Source organism: Lynx canadensis, chromosome D4 (assembly GCF_007474595.2).
Source record: "Lynx canadensis isolate LIC74 chromosome D4, mLynCan4.pri.v2, whole genome shotgun sequence".
Classification (NCBI taxonomy): Eukaryota; Metazoa; Chordata; class Mammalia; order Carnivora; family Felidae; genus Lynx; species Lynx canadensis.
Window position 1 is genome coordinate 9178692 of NC_044315.2, and position 6884 is coordinate 9185575.

General features: G+C 55.2%; 1 protein-coding gene across 4 annotated transcripts in view; it reads right to left on the minus strand.

Annotated features, from left to right (window-relative positions):
- The window catches only part of SMARCA2 (SWI/SNF related, matrix associated, actin dependent regulator of chromatin, subfamily a, member 2), a 178891-nt gene extending 175541 nt beyond the window's left edge, over positions 1-3350 (minus strand). Inside the window, exon 1 of one of the 4 annotated variants that reach the window (XM_030293896.1) lies at positions 3250-3350. The gene's annotated coding sequence lies outside the window, so the exon portion shown is untranslated. Of the gene's footprint in view, positions 1-852; positions 941-1424; positions 1550-2418; positions 2591-3249 lie in introns of those variants that run through there. The other 3 variants (XM_030293899.2, XM_030293898.1, XM_030293897.2) reach the window with 3 other exon arrangements.
- Between the last annotated feature and the right edge of the window lie 3534 nt (positions 3351-6884).

Below are 6884 nucleotides of genomic sequence, written 5' to 3' on the forward strand. Positions count from 1 at the left end.
GGTGTAAATAAAAAAGTCCTTTGAAATGGAAGTTTAAGATTTAACTCTGCTGCTCATGACGCACAGACGTTAAAAATAACCACTCCATGCAGTAGACAAACGTGTACCCTTAATGCCTTCCTTATGCTCTAACATTACACATACTTAGGAATACAGTCTACCTAATGACCGGAGCACAATGATGACACCTCTCCATAAAGGTATTAACCCCGGTGGCTTTGTTGTTTCCAAAGCACCAACGTCCATCAGACCAGGGAGGAAGGAAAAAAGGCGAAACCTTGCAAAACTCTCCCAAAAGTTATATAAACAAAGGAGGGGAGAAGCCCAATGTGGGCTTTTGCACCCATGTGCTACCAAAATTACATAACACCCGGCGCAGACATTAAAGAAGGAATGGATTCTGCACAACACCCCCACTTTCCTCGACTCCCAAGCCAGTGTCCTTCTCTTATGAAATCCAAACGCCTGGCAGGACCAAATGGACGACTTTGAATATTTATTTTATTGCTGGAGTAAATCCTGCGAGAGTTGGGAGGCACGTTTAGGCCCAAAGTTTGAATGTGCAACAGCCCCAGGGCGCAGCGACTCCACTCCCCAGACCCGGAGGAGAAAGAACTGACAAGCGACAGCACCCAGCAAGGCCTTCTTCTTCTTGCCCCTTACGGTGCTTCCCGCTGGAAAGTTTTCCACGCGATCGATCGGAGGGCGAGGAGCCCGCTTTCCGCCCCCCCCTCACCCCCCTCCGCCTGCCTGACTTTGCAGGAAAGGCAAGCCGGGAGACCAGAGGGGGCCGGCTGGGAAAGAGCTGGAAAGCTCGGCACTCAGCGGGCGGCGCCGGCGCAGGCTCCTTACCTGGGGGACGCGGAACAAAAAGAGGAGCGGGGCTCGCCGAGCCTGCGGCGGCGGCGCGGGCGGAGCGGGTCTCCCCGCCGGAGCCCTAGGCCCGCGCCCGAGCCCGCGGCCCGGCCCCCGCCGCCGCCGCCGCTTCCTCCCTCGCGCGCGTCATGTCACGGCGATCAAACATGTCTGTGTGCGCTTCGCTGCTGTGACTTCCTGATTCTCCGCCGCTCGCGCGCGCACACTCACACTCACACTCGCAGCCACACGCACACGCCACCCCCACCAGCCTCCGCCACCAAACCTCGCCTGGTCCTCCCCGGGCTCCCGGCGGCTGCCGGCGCCTCTGCTCGCGACGCACTGGCCCCGGCGCGCACAACACACACTCACACTCACGCGCAGACACACTCGCGCCGGCCCCGAAGGCGCGGAGACGCGAGCTGCGGGAGCTCGCCGCCCCCTCCCACCCCTCTCCCTACTTAGCCGCCCTGCCAAACTTTTTTTTTTTTTTTCCTGCCTGATCCGTGTCCAACTTCCCTCCACCCCCACCCCCCCACCCCCAGCAGTCCGGCCTGCCCCGCGCTCACCAGGATCCGCCGCAAGCTGCAACCCGGATAAAAATAATAATGCAATCCAGGCGGCGGAGGCAGGGGCGAGCGCGAAGACACTGGCAGGAGGCGATTTCCCCGCGTGTACCGGAAACCGGCCGAGTGCCGGGACCGGGGCGCGGGTGTCCCCTGGAGCCCGCACTGCTGCGCCCCGCCCCGCGCGGTGCAACTGCGCCCAGGCGGCGAGGCCTGGTGCGGGGCACCCGGAGCACCAGGCTCGGTGTGTGCCCGAAGCCGTAGGGAGCCTAGGGGCTGGCACGCCGGACCGGTTATTTGGGGAAGTGCATCGCGACACCTTTGCAGATGGCATGGCCCTGTTTTGCAACGCAAACGGGAGGAGGGAAGACGGCCGGATGGAGGGGGAGAACAGAGGAAGGGGTAAACCAGGTTGGGATGGGAATAAAGCAAACTCGAAAGCAGGGAGCGAGAAGGAAGGGGTGCGTGTCATCGTTGGGAGGAGGCTCCCACCCGGTCTCCCCGCCTCTCGCCCTCGCCACCCCCTCCCTCCTCCCCCGCCCCCCCGCAGCCCTTCCCCTTCTCCGGCGAACGCCACCACTGCTGCCCTGGTGCGCGCGGGTCCTGTTTGTGACAGTCAGGCAGAGAGGATTATCCGGATCATGGCCTCCCGGCCCGCAGCCACGGTGGCTCTGCCGGGCCCCAGCGCGCCCCTAGCACCCGGACGATCGCGGGCGACCCACGCCCGAGGTTCCCGCGGTTCAAGCTAGGGGAGGACGCCAAGCAAAAGAAAACAAACCCCGGGAGGGGGAGGGCAGGGTAACTGAGCCCGGCGGGCACCTCCGACCTCCTTCTTTGGGGCCTCCTCCCTCCGTACCAGCAGTGCGGCCCGGGCAGGACAACACCCCGAACTTCAACACCCGAGCCCGCGCGGCCGCCAGGTACCAGGGGCAGGGACGTCTCCGCAGAGCCCCGGGCGCAGCCCCCCGATAGCCGCTTTGCCTAAAGGCCTGCCTACCGGTCAGCGTCTTCATCCCCGCCCGAGGGAACCCGCAAACTGGAGGTGACACCTCCGATCCGGCACGCACCGGCCCCGCGGCGTGGCGGCCGCCTCTTCGGCGCGCCAGCTCCGGCTTCTCCCGCCGAGATCCGCTCGCGTCTCGGCAACCGGAGCCCTTTAAACAAGTCCCCGGGAAGCGGGTGGCAGCAGCGTTCGTTGGCGCCCCGCCGCCAGCCCGGGCACCTCGCCCTCCTCTCTCGCTCCCCTTCCAACTCTTCCGGGGAGGACTCCTCGGGGTGAACTGTCGCCTTTCCATCCTCCTCTCGGGTCCTCCAGCCTTTCCCCTCCTCCGTGCCCCCTCCCCCAGCTTTAAGTGGATGGGGGGATTGCAACCTTGTCGATAGTGTGTGTGTGTGTGTGTGTGTGTGTGTGTGTGTTGCAACCTTGAGTTGGCAGCGCGTCGCTGACTGCCTACCTAGGGTCAAGGCTGTGGTTTGTTGGGATTTCCCCCCCTCCCTCGCCTCCTTGAAGTAGTAATTATTACTGTTATTATTAGAACAGCAAGGTTCGGTTGAAACTTTCCCGTTTCTTCCACCGCCGCCCGGGAGCTGTCGTTAGAGCATTCCACCTGAGGCCCGCGGGGAGGAGGCGGGCTTTTTTTGTTGTTGTTGTGGCGGTTGGCCCGCCTGTTTGTTTTGGTCTCCGTGCATGCACAATAAATAATAATTAGGATAATAATGAATAATCCCCGGCGAAGGCGGCGCGGTGCCGGAGGGGTTTGTGCGGCGGCTGCAGCCAGGAGGCCGGAGGGAGGGGAAAGAGGAGAAAGGAGTTGTAAGTTATATTTACCTTGCTCGCGAGGAGTGTGCTGGCTGAATCTCTTCCCTCTCTGAGTCACCCAGAGTACAGAAACAGAGGGAGAGAGGACTAGATTATGAATATGACTTCATTGATGACAGCCATCCCCTCCTCTTCCTAAACTCGGGCTCCGCCCCGCGTCCCACCCTCGCCGCCTCCACGGGCGCCGGAAGACGCGCCGCAGTTGGCCCCGCGCGCCGCTCCTCCCTGCCCGCCCGGACGCGGGTTGGCGGGACGCGCCTGTCACTCGCCCCGCTCAGCGACTCCGGGAGCTCGGGGGGAAGGAGGGGGCGGTGTGCAAGAATGTGGATCGAGACGGCTCTACTGTATGCGTGGATCCGTGTGTGTCTGCAAGGCGCCGGCTCTCGGGCCGTGCTTGTGCCTGGAGCAGAGAAACTGCGCAGGACGCAGAGAGCCCCAAGCCCGGGTGGAGTTGGGCGCCCGTTATGCCTCTCCCCGCCGTCCTCCTGCAGGGGCGCTGCGGGGCGCCCCGGGGAGGCTGGGGAAGCAGGGGAGCCCGAGCGAGAGGGAGGGCATCCGTAGTAATAGCGCGTAGTAGTTTGGGGGTATGTGGAGAAGGTGCTGGAATTTAACTGTGCCTCCGCCTGCCGGAGCGAGCCTGCAGAGGGAGAGGGAGGGGACCGGGGGGAGGGCTCCGAGTGGTACCAAAGCTGTGTGTGGCACGGTGCTGACCATGAAAGCAAAAACAGGCATTGTCGTGCCGGTTGAAACTTTTTCTCCCCCCACCCCCACCCCCACCCCCACCACTCCGCTCCAGGTTGTAATTATAAATCTGCCCCCTTTCTCCCCGGTAAAAAGGGAGGCGGGCACAAAGAACATTCCTGCCAAATCTGTCTCGTTTCTAAAGGACGGCAAGCTTCCAAATGCCAATGAGGGGAAAACAGCTGAGAGACTGAACGCCTTGTAAATAAATAATCCCACCCTAACCCCTCTGTTTACTTTGTGGACCAGATAGGGCACTTTAAGCTTCCCTCACCTGTCATCTTCCTGTAAAATATATACAAAAATATGGAAAGAACAACCCCGTGGGGGCGGAGCGAGCGGGTTAAGGGACATTTGAAGCATGGAATCTGCTTTTGATTTAAGAAGGGGAATAAATCTCTTATTCTCTGTAGCCCATAGTGTCTCCTCTCCCACCCCACATTTAACACCAATTAAGGCTACCAACACCAAGCTGCTGGCACTTGGCAGTTTTGAGACCTCTTGTTCCAATTCTCCTTGAAATATAGTTCTTTGGCTGGACGAATAGGTCAGTGTTTGCTGAGACAATTTTATTTTTAGTTTTATGAAGTGTGAAAGAATGTTAGGAGATTTTAAATCAGGGGCCTATTATTTTAGACTCAGATTAATGGAAGTACTTGACTCTTAAAACTGTTCCTATATGGCAGTGTTATGAAAAGCAGGATGTATCCCTTATTTTGTAATGTAATGCCTCCAATTAGTCATTCAAAGTGCACCGTGACTATTTGGTTGAGGAGTTTCCCCCTGGAGTAAAATCCTATTTTAAGACCGTTTTGCTGTTGCAAAATTGACTCGGAGCAACGGCCTCTGAAATGCAGCTCCAGGATGCTTAACACTATGTACTGGGGAAGGTGAAGGCAAGAGGTAATGGAAAGAACATACAATGCTGCATTTGGTCGTTCAATGGCAAAAACTGTTTGCACTGCTGGTCCACTGCTGGGGGAAGTGGAGTTTGTTTGCAAGGGCACCAAGTTCAGGCGGCTGGGAGTGTCAATGTCAACCGCCCTGTAGTTTTCTAAGGCTTTGTTACTGACTTGATAACTTTAGTGTTATAATTTCCTGGCTGTCCCAAAGCGCACCTCAAGACAACAAAAGAAGATGCATCTAAGAGAAATAAAACGTAGTAGGCCCTGAAGAAGCTACCGCAAGAACTTATTTTCTGCCTGAAGATAGGCCAGTATAACTTTTAACCGGGAAATAAACAGTGAGAAATCTTAAAAGTGGCAATGTGGTAAAAGTATTACCTTCTACCTGCCTAATAAACCGCAACTAATAACATAGCCAGGTAACCGAGTTGTCTGTAAAAGGGCTTTCACCTAATGGCAATGCTTATCACATTAGTGAATATCAGGTTTTAATTCTTTTTCAGGCCTAATTTGTTTCTCTGGCATGCCAACCTCACACATTTTCTTCCCTGTGAATAAGTGCCGTTTATCCCTTTAGGATGCCACCTTCCCCTGCTGTGCCAAATCTCCAAGAGAGAACAATCACCTTAGTAAGACCCTGGAGGAGAGGGACTGGCCATTCCCTCTGTCATTTTGTCAGAGGGAGAGGAAGAGGAAGAAAACGCTCACTTTGCTACATGTACATATTCTTCAGCTCTTGTAAAATTTTGATGCAGTACCTAGAGGGATTGGTACCAATGCATTATATGCTCAACTATGGGAACCGAAAAATAAAATCTATCTCTGGGAGTAGAGCTTAAATATAGATACTACATCTCCTTTTCCCTTCATATTGGTCTAAGAAAGCACCACCTTCTCCCTTCAGGTCTTTCCTCTGAAGGCTCGTCTTGTTTGTGGCTTGCACTGTAGCAGGTAGGAAGGTTAGAAAATAAGGCCTATACTCGGGAGACATGAAAAGGCAGCACCATTCACTCAGTACAGGAAAAAAAAAAAAGGTTGTAGAACCTATAGCATAAGCTTCCTCTCTGAGGGAAAGCAACATTTAGCAATTGATGGTAAGGAGGGAAATGATGGGCTCTTTTGTTTTGCAGAAGCTCCACACAAAAGCAAATATGGTTGGAGGCTAAAGGGACCCCGAGGGTGCACAGGATGCTGTATTCACATGAAGCTTTGCCTTCTGGACTTTGATGAGTCATAATGTGTTCTCTGAACTTGCTTTTCTCTTTCTAGTTTGGCATCAGGAGATAGTAGTCACTTTTTCATGTCTGTATGGCCACATTGACTTGTTATGTAAGTCGGCTGTGGTTGATGTTCTGTTTAGAGTGGATATTGGGTTTGAAAACTGGTATGTGGTTGTAACAGCCTCAGAAAGAAAAATTCCATGCACAAAGTCAGGAGGCCTGTAATCCCACCAGGAAAACGGTTAATGCTGGCTGAAACGTTGCCTAGCTTCAAAGCGGAGCAAGTCGGACACTTCGGGAACGAATCGGGTAATGGAGCCTAAACCTGGACAAGGTGAATCAGCCGACATTTAATTTAGTGACGAGTTTAGACTTAGCAAGTCAGCTGACTACAGAGGTGAGCACTCCTCGCTTTCCTTTTCCCCCAGTCGACAGTCTCGAGGCGATTTTGTTTTTTTCATCAGGTCATTCCTCCAAAGGACCACTCTTTGTGATGGAGTCCCCCTCCTAGCTTAAGGGTCTTTGTCTGTTTCCAATCCATTCTGTGATGTATTTCAGACGTAGATTGTCATCCAAGGCGGTGGGTGCATGGACAGATCTCTGCCAGCCTTGTTGACCTCCTCAAACCCCGCAGCTCCGGAAACCCCATCTACCTACTGGTTCTCAAGGGGCCACGGTGGATCCACTTCCTTCTGACCAGAACGCAAGTTCCTGATTCACGTCCTCCAAGATGCAGCTATGGCCCCACATCAGTGTCTTCCAGTGGCCCTCCTTGCCC